This window comes from Urocitellus parryii, chromosome 3 (assembly GCF_045843805.1).
Source record: "Urocitellus parryii isolate mUroPar1 chromosome 3, mUroPar1.hap1, whole genome shotgun sequence".
NCBI classification, from domain to species: Eukaryota; Metazoa; Chordata; class Mammalia; order Rodentia; family Sciuridae; genus Urocitellus; species Urocitellus parryii.
This window is the reverse complement of record NC_135533.1, coordinates 11,651,311-11,663,636: the sequence shown is the minus strand read 5'-3', so window position 1 is coordinate 11,663,636 and position 12,326 is coordinate 11,651,311. Positions and strand designations below refer to the sequence as shown.

General features: G+C 44.6%; 1 pseudogene; it reads right to left on the bottom strand.

The window, feature by feature from the left end:
- Positions 1-5,268: 5,268 nt before the first annotated feature.
- Positions 5,269-6,197, bottom strand: LOC113199665 (olfactory receptor 6M1-like; annotated as a pseudogene).
- Positions 6,198-12,326: the final 6,129 nt, after the last annotated feature.

Below are 12,326 nucleotides of genomic sequence, written 5' to 3'. Positions count from 1 at the left end.
ATTTTTTTGTGTGTTGGGAGGTACTGGGGATTGTACCTAAGGGTATTCAACCACTGAGCCACATGCCCAGCTCCATTTTGTATTTTATAGAGAGATGGGTTCTCACTGAGTTGCTTAGTACGTTGTTCTTGTTGAGGCTAGCTTTGAACTTGTGATCTTCCTGTCTCAGGCTTCCAAGCCGCTGGGAGTGCAGGTATGTGCCACAGTGCCCAGCTTGATCACAATTTATTTGACTATGAGGTTGTGCTATTTAATTTTTAAGAATGTTTATATTTAAGTTCTGATGATTTCACAATTGATTCTCAGGAGGGCTCCAAAATATCATGGACTAACATTCTGCCCCTGGGCCTTACCTCAGATTCTGTCCCCCATTCAACACAACATCTCTGCTGTTCTCCTTCCCTCAAGCTAGACATGAGCCAAGTCCTCTGGAGGTAAAATCATAGCGTCTCCTTTATAAATTCTTCTTTCTTATGGACACTGGCTCTCCAAATGCAAGAGAATCTGCCTTCATTAGTAGCTGTGCAGCTCACAACTCATGCCTGTGTTTCTGTCACCTCTCTCAGTTGGTGGAAATCTAATCTAGAAGTTCCAATTCTCCCACCCTGGCTTTAAATCCAAAGGGTTGTGTAGGAAGCCTTTGTCCTTGCCATGTGCAAGCTGCCCATGATTGAAGGAGAAGGGACATCAGAGACTTTCTTCTCTCTTCTCCATATACACAGAAGAGAAGAGCAGAAGGTAGGATTCCCCCATTTTTTCAGACCTCAAACCCAAGTCTCATGCTCCCTAGAAGAACCTAAGAAGGTCTCCAGGATGGGCTACATTCTTGACCAGCTCAGCTGCTGGCAGAGAGGGACGCTGAGCATTTCCAAAAAGCTAAGCTCTCTCTGAACTGACTTGGGTTATTTGCAAAAGTGAAGGCAATAAAATTCAAGCACTAAAGGCCTTCCTATGACTATATCATTGCCCTCACACACAAAGTTTTCTCCGCCAATGCCTGCTATATACAGTGTCATAATCACATGGCCTATTGTTTCAGTGAGTGTAACTTTCTTCAGGGAACATTCAGGTGTCCCCCAAGGAACCTAGATCAGATTAGTGAAGACACACATGGCCACCCTCCAGAAAGCCCATTTATTTATTAATTCCATCTCCTAGAATTTCAATTGTCTACACCACACACCATTTTATGTCTATGTTACTTTACATATTCGGTTGCCTCTCAGAAGTTCACATTTCCTCTCAGCCTCTTCAGCTGCTTTCCATACCTCAGTATTCAACTCACATAACAAAAAGTTGTCTCAACTTAAGTTTCAGGTTAAACCAAAGCTCCTTGTACTGAGTGCTGTCTTCCTATCTCCTGTACCAAGGATACTGTGGGTATTCAATACATGTCAGCTGTCCTTAAAAATAAGGTTTGTAACTGTGCTGTGCTGCTTTTTAAACATAAGCTGAGAATTTAGAAGTTCAGATACATAGAGAATGTATTCTTCACATAGAGAATCTTAACCAAGAGAGTGAGTATGGAGAACAGGAAAGAATTTTCATCTAAAATGTCACAGAATGGATAAAAAGCCCTGAAAAGTATGTCTTCATCATCAAGTATGCATTTTATATGAATTTTGCTTCATAAAAATTTTTATTTATAAAAAGTAAAAAAAAAAATGAGGTTTCTAGATGAGTTTGGAACAGGAATTAGCATTGCAACCTGAGACATGGAATACAACCTTGGTGGATGATAACAGAAGAGCAGTAAACACAGCAAGGAAAGAGGGTGCCCACTGCATCTGTCTCAGTCGCCTAAGCTCACACCACACTAGTTGCAACCCCACCTAGTAACAGGGATGGGAAGAAGCAATGTGGATGGCAAGAGGCCTAGACGTTGTTCAATGGCAACATCTTATTTATCAATCTGAATACTTAGGAATGGAGTCTTCACTCATATGCAAGTTAGCCTACATAACTCACAGGGGGACATATTGAGCAACAGTGAATGTTAATTGGAGTCACACCTGATATAGAGTTTCAGTTCAAAATTTAAACTGTGTCACACAAGAGGGGGCTGCTTCACCATCTTTGAGTGCTGCATCCCTGGGCTTAGTTTGAGCAGAGTCTCCAAGCCAGGCTGGTAAGTGTGTTGCAGTGGACACTCAAACAGAAGGAGACAGACCTGGGTGACCTGCAAGGTCCCTTGCAGTTGCTTTTGGGCATAGTTTAGTTCATAACAACCCCATTCACTTAGAACTGGAACACCAAGATTCTTTGCAGCAAGTTAGAAAATTCTGATAACATTGTTTCCTAGGACATGTCTACACAGGAGGCCCATTCGATTTTGTGCACATCTATAATTCCTGTTCCATCAAGACAAATGTATGAAACCATAACATCTCTAGGCTATACCTCCACAGGATTCTAACAGCAATTCAGAGGCTGAAGAATGTAGCCAAAATCACTCAAGAAGTATAATGTCAGAGCAAGATGAAAATCTTACAGGTCCTTATCCTGGATACTGCCTCCAGAAATAAATGTCACTAAGAAAGGATGGCTCAACTAATAACAGATGTGACCTCCAATTCCCTCTTGCAGTGCCCTTCACTTTGAGATTGGGACAAGGGCCTCCTTGAACAATTTCTTAGCTGCAAATTCCACCAGTGAAATGTTTAGATGGGTGCTGCTCAAAATATTGATGTGCACAGGTCTCACTCCAGGGGGCCTGTCAAAACAGATTTCCATTCAGCCCTTCTTGAATGGGGCCTGAGATTCTATATATCTAACAACTTCCCAGGAGGTGCTGATGCTATTCCAAACATCATGCATGGAACACCAACGGAGCACAGGTAGTTTCCTTGAGAATGTTACACAGTGTAATGCTGAATGTGATGGGCAATTGCTATGGAGGCCTAGGGCAAATGTCACCTTCCTCCAAACCGGCCAGTCAGGGACCTCACATGTGGGGAACATGATGATAAGTGGGCTATCGACGGCCATAAGATGTTGACTGTTTTTAATGTTTAAAGAGGGAAATATGCAGAGTTGAGAACAACAGGTAGGAAGGAGTTCCTCGGGGGGGAAACTCCAAGTGGATTTGTAGGGTGATTATTTTTGAAGGACAAGCTGAAGGAGAGTATATGTATATCAGAAGGAGATAATTGCTTCCCACTTAGTTCTTCAGTTTTTCACAAAGTTTGCAAGGAGAGCAAATAATTAGTCTCTTGAGAGGTGAAAGTTCTCAGGCTGAAAAAGTGTTTTCCCTACTGTTCTCAGCAGAGCAGGATGTGTCTACTGATTGGTGGTGAGCCCCCAATGCAAGCACTTCTTTTAGTAGAAAAGAAAGAAACCAAGAGGCAAGGACAGAGGGGAATGGAGAGAGGTACAGAGGGAAGGAGAAAGAAAGGAATAAATGGAAGGAAGGAAGGAAGGGAGGGAGGGAGGGAGGGAGGGAGGGAGGGAGGGAGGGAGCATGGAAGGAAGGAAGGCAGGCACTTACATGGAGATCAAACTAAAAGGGCAGTAGTAGGAGACCAGTGCCTCTAGGTGTGTCCTTGAACGCTTCCCCTTCCTCCATGACTTTCTTCCTTGGTTGACTCCATGGGTGCCCTCCACACCATCACTGTCCACACTGCATTTTACTGCCAGGGCCTCTCCTCAAGCTCTCCTGTGGACGGAGCTGGTTTCAGAAGTCAGAGGAAGTTTGCACCTACTCTTTGCCATGCTCTGCTAATCCCAGCCCATTTAAGGCTCAATCCTGTGTGAGAAACCAGACATCAGAGCTCCTCCACCCCCATGGTCTCATGACTCCCTCAGCCACCCTGACATTTCCAAAGAATGCCTTCTGGCATCTGTGCTCTCCTAGTACCAGCCACTCTATTGCCTCCTTCTCTTCTGGCTTCTGCCATTTTATTTACCAACTAGAGATCCTGGAAATATGACTAGGCTGATTCCACACCACCCAACCCCGGAGGGCTTGGACATCTCTTCCCTCCTCTGGGCCATGGGCTTAAGTTTCTGTGGGAGAAAAGAAGTAGCACCCTGGTTACAATTTGGATATGAGATATCCCCCAGAGTTTATGATTAGATCATGAGAGCTAGAGCCTCATCAGTGGATCGGTCCATTTGATGGATTAATAATTTGAAAGGACTGCTGTCCTGGGTAGTGACCATAGGCTGGTAGGCTGTGGCTGGAGGAAGTAGGTCACTAGGGACTTATCCTTAGGAATTATATCTTGTCCCCCTGGCTCCTCCTTCCCTCTGTCTCTCTGCTTCCTGGCCACCATGAGCTGAGTTACTTCTACTGCTATGCCCTTCCACCATGATGGTCTGCCCCACTTCATGCCCAGAGCAATGGAGGTGGCTGACCACGGACTGAGTGTCTGAAACTGTGAGCCCAAATAAGCTCTTCCTTCTCTAAGTTGTTTTTGTGAGGCATTTTGATCCCAACAACAGAACGCTGAATAGGATGATAAAGAAGACCAGTCTGGGAGCGGTGACGCAGCTTTCCTTTCCCTGTTGAGTGTACGGAAAGGACATGGTCCTTATGATTTTCTGTAAGAGGCCTGAGAGGCTGGCTTCTGGAGTGCTACTTCTGCTGAGAGGCAAGAGGCACTGCGGCCCCAGGGAGAGGAGGGCAGCTTGGGTGGGAGCAATGGGAGTGTGCAATACCTGCTGTGTGGGTTTCCAGGCTCTCTGTTCTTCCCAGAAAGCTGCCCATTTTCAAACCCCACCCTACACCCTGAGAAGGGAACACACCAAAAGTAAAAGTTGCACACAAAGAAACATAAGGGGATATAAACACAACCACAAAGTCAAAACTGAGCTAAGATTTTTTAAAAAAATATTTATTTATTTATGTTTTAGTGATAGATGCACATGATACTTTTATTTTATTTATTTATTTTTATGTGGTGCTAAAGTTCAAACCCAGTGCCTCACTCTGGGTTACAATCCTCCCCGTGGGGAGAGGTTCTTAACAGATTTTAATAACAATAGCAACATCCACTGAGTTCTGAGGATTTGTGAGATCCTGTTCTAAGAATTTTATTTGGAGCTAAGTGTCTCACTTAACTGGTATCATTCCATCACTTTTACTCCATGTGGTATGTTCAGTAGCTCTTTGTAGTGTAAAAGCGGAGGCGTATGTGCTGACATGGGAGTGAGAGGGACTACCAAAGACAAGATGGAGGAGCCCCAGCCTGGGTACCTAGTGCCCACCCTGCAGGGTACCGAGGTTTTTACTCCTCATGACCGCACAGGTACTCACCAGCCCCTTCATCAGTGGACAGCTGGGCCTCTTTGGAGGTTCCTTTTTGTTACATCGTCGTCCATGACCTCCTTGACCTTTTCATTCCGGAAAGTGAAGATGAAGCGATTGAGGAAAGGGATTACCACCACAACTCTCAGGTTCACCACCTTGTTGAGGTGTGTGGAGTGGCCCTTGCCTGGCCTCATATAGACAAAGATGGTGCTGCCATAGCCCAGAACCACCTCCATGGGGCGAGATCCACAGGTAGAGAAGGCCTTCTGGTGCCCAGAGGAGGAGAGGAGTGCAGCGCTGCAGCCACTCTGAGGATGCAGGAGACCACAGTAAGCAGCATGGTGGTCAGCACACAGAGCCAGGACAGGAAGAAGTCCCTGGGCTCAGGAAAGCTTGAGGAGCGGAGCAGTGTCACAGAAGTAGTGGTTGATGACCTTAGGGCCATAGAAGCAGAGCTGTGCTTTCTGTGTTTTCAGGGTGGGGGAGTGATGGAGAAGAACCCAACCACCCAGCAGGCCATGTCCAGCTTCACACAAACTGGACAACGCGTGACAGTTGAGTAGTGCCGAGGGCAGCAGATGGCCACATAGCCATCAAAGGCCACGACTGAGAGGATCAGGAAGTTGATGGCACCCAGAGGGAAGTAAAAGAAAGACTGAATAAGACCAGCCAGAGACACGGTCTTGGGAGTTGATAGCAGGTCTGCCAGCATCCTAGAAATCACAGAATAAGTGATCAATATCTCCGTGAGAGAGAAGATTCAGAGGAAGAAATGCATGGACGAGTGGAGGCAGGAGTCCAGGCAAGAGAGGACAATAATGGCCAGGTACCCCAGAACTGTCAGCCCATATACCAACAGGATAAAAGCAGACAGGAGGATCCGGAACTCACGGAGATGAGAAAACTCCAGGAGCACAAATTCTCTGACGACACTGCAGTTATTCATGGCACTTGATGCCAGTTCTCTGTGATACCTGAGAGGTCAGGAAACTTAGTGGAAAATCGCCATCAACTTCCTCCTCGGCCAAGTCCCTCAATGGTTGTCCTGGTTCCCCAGGCTTACCAGCCTAGGGGCATGGTAATTTCAGTGTCCAGAAGGAACTTTACCACAGGCAGAAGTTTCCCTGGGGCAAAGAATAGACTAGGTTTAGGAGTCAGCCACCTGCTTCTTCTGTCTTCAACTTATTCATTCTACTATTTATTAAGCTCCATCTCTGCAAGATGTTGGAAGGGTCTGGAGATAAAGTGGTAAACATTTTCTAACTTTCAAATTTAGGTCCTTTGATCCAATAACAGGTGCTAAGTATCACTTCTTTTCCTGTGCTGGAAACTGTGCTGTGTACCCTACCCACTACTTCTTCTCATCTTTGTGCTCAGTCCTCATCCTATTTTTCTTCTCTGGGACATTTCAGACTACAAATAACCCATTTTTTAAAGCTACTTTCACCCTTAACTGCAAGGTTCCTGTCCTCTCTATGTAAGTTTTCCTCCACTTCTGACTTTCCCTTGTCTGACCACTTTAGCTATCTTTCTGTCATTGTTTAAAATAAAATCTTCCACAGTTCTCATCTCATTCTTTTCTCCTTTAGCCAAAGCAATCTTGAAAATGTAAGTGAACCTCAAATCTGTGTTTTTGTCTGTCTCTGAGTCCCAGCTCACATTTCTAAACCGTCACCACACACTCAACACGTCTAAACCATAAACGTAATTCTTCAAAACCAATATCATGTTCATGGCTCTTCAATCCCCCAGCCATCTAGGCTTCAAACTGGAGAGTAGCTCTGTTTTTTACTGCTCTCTTCTAGACAACTTGAATTGCTGCTGTTGGAAATTTTTATTCATCCAGTTTCCCTTTCCTTTTCCATAGCTACCACCCGAGTTCAATGATTCTTTGCCTCTTAACTTCAACATTGCAGCTGGCTTTTTATTTATAGATTCCCTTAAACCCACTCTATCCATAAACAGCTTTTATACTTAGTGGTTTACATGACTCTGTCCTTTGGCTGCTTTTAATAATCTGAAGCAATGTGATTTCATTTACATCTTTAAAAATTATAAAATCAATTAATCTCAAAATCAACTCATCAAACAAGCCATCTACATTCATACAGAAAAATACTAGAAAGATGTTTTTAAAATATTAACAATAGCCATTTCTGAGTGCGGGTTATAGGCACTTTTAATTGAAATTGTTTATATTTCAGGCTTATGGCATGTTGTCTTGATATGCATATACATAGTAAAGTGATTACCACAATCGAGCTAATGATTACATTCCTGACTTCTCATAGCTACCATTTTGTGTGTATAGTAAGAAAACCTCAGATCTACTTTCTTAGCAAATTTCAAATACACAATATAGCATCATTAACTATGCAGCATATCAAACCCCTAGAACTTATCATACTACATAATGGAAACCAACAAGAGATCCCACTCATCTCTCTCCAGATCCTTCATGCTGCAGGCTTTACTGTTTAGATCTATTTTAAAATTTCCAGTAGCAGATAGCTCTCCCATCCCCATGTACTAATATTACAGAGATTTGGAAGCCATTTGAAAGTTCCCTCCTTGTTATTCATCTCTCTCTGCATGTCAGCCCTTTCAGTTCTCCTCTGTAAATTATCCCTGTTTCTTCTGACTCCTGAAACAACTTTCGTACCCCAGAGAATGACTCTCTTTTTTTTTATACACTGAAAATGCAAATGAGAAAGCTGTCCTCTTGATTCTTTGTAGCAGGAAATTTGGTCGTGAGTGTCTTGGGAGGCCTGTGGGTTTGTCCAGGACACGAAGGAGCAGGGCTGAGGATCAGAGCAAAGGTGGGACAGGGAGAGTACCCGAGCATCTCCTTACTGTTGCCAGGTCTTTGGAAGAGGCTGGTCATATGGGGCAGGACAGGGAGGGAACAGCACACTGGGCAAGTAGAACAGCTAGCAACAAGAATTAGAGGCAAAACCAATTGAGAGGATCCTGGCTGCATGGTTTAAAGCCTAGGAAGGTTCACAGAGAAGAAAGAGATACATCAGGATGGAACCAAGGCTGAGCTTCCCCCACCCAATCTCAAGAAGGGGCAGGAAGGGAGTGGACAGAAAATGCAGAGCTTCTTCCCAGGGGGAGGGAAAGATGAGCCAAATGCAGGGAATTGAGTCTCCTCCTGTTATGATGAAACTCATTGCTGCATCTCGAATCAGAAATAGCCCAGTGAGTGGGAGGACATGAGCAACTCAAGTCACTCATTGGCTTGCTCATTCCGAAGACCTGACAGACTATGCCGGATATGTTGGTGCTCTAGGAATACAGGGTGAGAAAAACAGTCCTGGACCTCACAGCCAAGTTGGAGAAATAGACAGAACAAATTTAAAATGAAAATCTTTGATGACATTGAAAGTGACATGGCAAAGACAGAGGGGAAGGTACGGTGACGCACCAGGGCCAGCTCACGTCCTGCTGCCCAGATGTGGGACCCAGAGCTTTGACATGATGGACAACAGAGCAAATGCAGTGGGATGAACAGGCAAAGGTCCCCCCCAACTTCCTGCCAGCACATTCCCCACCCTGGGACATCTGGGGCAGTCCATAGTAAACAAGGACCACACACCACCAGGGTGGAGCCCTTCACCCCACCTGGGCCCTGATCTCTCTTTCTCTCCCTCCCACTCTCTAGGCACCCCCAGGGGAAGACCTGGTACTGACATGCGCTCAGAAGGACATCAGCCTTCCTCCAGCAACCATCAGTACTGATGATGTGCCTTGGCAGGATCTGGAATAGGGGCATGATGGTGGACCCCAGAGAGTGTTAGCATGTACTAGGATTTGGGCAACCCAACTTCATCTTCAGTTTGGCAACTCTGAGCTCCTGGGAGCAGGGAGCTGAGAGCCTACAGGTGCCTCCTGGAGTACTGTGACTATTCTCACCCTCTCCCTCTCCTTCCCCTTCTCCCTCCCCTTCCCCTTCTCCCTCCCCTTCCCCTTCTCCCTCCCCTTCCCCTTCTTCTTCCCCCTCCCCTCCCCCTTTCCCTCTTCTTCTCCTGTCTTCTGTGAGCAGAGTTCAGTGCAGCCCTGACAGCCTTTCCATTTGGATGCTGGCTGAGAGAAGAGGAAGGGCAGGGAGTTGGGCACAGTTGCTTTAGACATAGACCAACTCAAGAACAGAGGCAACAAGTCAAGAATTCTCCTTAGCTCAGGTCACCCAGGAGGGAAGAACCAGGTCCACTCTCTTGTGGTTTTCTTATAAACTAAAAATAAGAAGAATGCTGAAGTAGGAGAAAAATCTCTTAGAAATAGAAAAATGACCAGGGCCTGATCATCAACATATTGGGTGTACCAAAATGAGAAGTTGAGGACTTGTTAACAGTTATGAAATGGTGGTGATATGCATGTTCGTGAGTGTGTGTGCACACAGTAGTCACCCTTTACCTGCTTTTACTTTCCATGGTTGCAGTCATTTGTGGTCAACCAAAGTCTGAATGGAAATTTAGAAAAATAAACAACTTACAAATTTTGAAATTGCACATCATTCTGCGTACACTGATGAAATCTGCACTGCCCAGCTTCATCCCACCAGATATGCACATCTTCCCTTTATCCTTTGTATCCACACTGCATACACTGCCCACCCTTTAGTCACTTAGTGGCCCTCTCAGTTATCAGGGATACTGTCCCAGTATCATAGGGCCTGTGTCCAAGTGACCCTTATGTAGTAGCTTAATGTTACATCTGTGCCATTCATCTCATGGGGTAGGCATTGTATCTTCTGACATCATCACATAACAGAAGTAGAATCCCATTATTGTGATTGCAAAAGTCAAAAGGATTGTGTATCTTTTTCAGAAAGATGAACTTCCTCACCAACCCAAGGATGTGCATCACCTCCCATCCCAGAGATTCAAGACATGATATCATCTTTCTCTTTGTCCCTTGCTTTACTCGATAGCAATAGCTCAACTGATGTGTGTGCTTCCTACAGACATTGTCTGTTTCTCTCTCTCAATAACCTAGAAGCAGCTATTGGTGTCTTTATTTCACTATTGATGGTAAAGAGGAAGCCCCTAACCCTAGGGCACATAACAAGTTAGTGTTGTCTGGGCTCAGCCCCAAAGAGCAGAGTACAGGTAAGCTTTGATTTACATACTTCCAACTTTTGTGACCCTGAAGTCACTCTATATTGACATAGCTCATTCACCTTTACGGAACTCAGATTTTCACATATTTGTTGACCAGTGAACATTTCAAGTCTCACACCCAGAAGCGTACAACAGGTTAGTTTTGTCTATTCAATTATGAAGTATTTTTATTGAAAACACTGGAGTGTGAAAAATGGAAACTGGGGTTGGGGAACTTATATTTGCATAATATATCTATGTGAGAATTGTGTAAAACAATAACAAACAACAACAATTACAGTACATCCGTCTCCAAGATTAAGCCAGAGTAGAGTTCTATGAATTCCTCTGTGTCAAAGCTCCAAAAAAAAAGAGTCTGAGATGTGTTTTTCTATCATCCTTTCCTTGCATATATGGGGAAGCCTATCTTTGTCCTGCTGGGACTTCAAATCTCTGATTAGGTCCATGCTGAATTTGGTGATGGGCACAGCCACCAGCCTTTTAATGTTTGAATCTCAGAGTATGAAAAACGTGAGAGGCTTTCAGAACCTCCACATAATTTTTAATCCCCACTCTATCTAGAAGCTGAGAGTGACCCATATCAAACTAAAAGTGGTGGTAGAAAGAGAGTAAGGTGAGGTGGAGAGATGGAGGGTGTGGGGATTAAGAAGCTGAGTTGAGAAAATAATCAAAAAGGACACTCGTTGAGATGAATGAAGCAGAAGTGCTGTGATACTCAGCTTGAGAGACAAACATGAGAGACAGCCAGGAAATGAATGGAGAAAACTGCCACAGACACACCGCTGCGGGCTGCCTAAGGAAAAGTACTCAGCAAATCAAACTGTTCCGAGAGCCCAGGATCTGAGGGAGGCTGCTCAGCAGTCCAAGGCAGAGGTCACGATGGCTTTGCACTTCTGGCAAGAAAATCATATTTCCCCCATAGGTCTCGGGGGACAAGAAAGCTTGAAGAGAACTTGTAGAACAACAACACGAACAAGTAAATGGGCTCTTCCTGGGTGTGAAGGTGAACGATGTTCTGACTAGGAAAAATAATGATCCCAAACCATGCCGAAGGCAGAATAGACTCAGCCAGTGACTGTCACTGCCATAAGCTCATATCTAATAAAGATGAGGCACATACAGTTGATCTCCACCGTCTGTAAATTCTGCCTACATTCCTTATGCTGCCGGGCCCATGAGCAGATTTTGAGCTCGTTTTAATTCCTAGGGATTGGTGGATGGTAGGACAAACTGTAGACAAAAGTGGGGTAGGAATTGCAGGATATTGTTTTAGGGAAAAAAAAAAATCACCCTTTCTTACAATAGAAAATGTCCCAAGGCCAATGGCGTGAAAATCTACCTAGGAGAACCTTGGACTTAGGGCTGTTTGAGAATGGTTTGGTCAATCGCTAGTCTGCTTGGAGGGTAATACTTGGTGAGTAAATGAATATCATGATGAAGGAATTTGGGGCAGTTTGGGAACTGTGGGATGGACCCACAAGTGGGTACAGCTTCCATGCTGGAGATCTCAGGAGGCTAACTGTTTCGCCTTTTTGTGGACTTAGAACCTATAAACCAAGTGGAAAGCAATTATCTCAGAGATGTAGATAATAGATGCGCAGGCACACACACACATGCACACACTCATGTGATTGTGTCTTACCCGAGGGAACATGGATCTTTTACCCACAATGGTTGACTTGGTTCAAAACTGAGACATCCAGTATCTTTCCATAGTCCTCTAAGTAATTTAAAAAATACAGCATCATCAACAGTTCAAAACAGATTTAGGTTCTTTATTAATTCTCAAATCAAATTAATAAGCTTCACTCTGGCAGACTCTGTTCTGACAGCCTCTTTACTGCCCAATACCATGTCTCGGGCAGAATCTCTGTCCCCATCTCCTTGTCCCTTGCTTTACCCCATAGCCATAACTCAACTGGTGTGTGCTTCTCACAGACATTGTCTGTCTG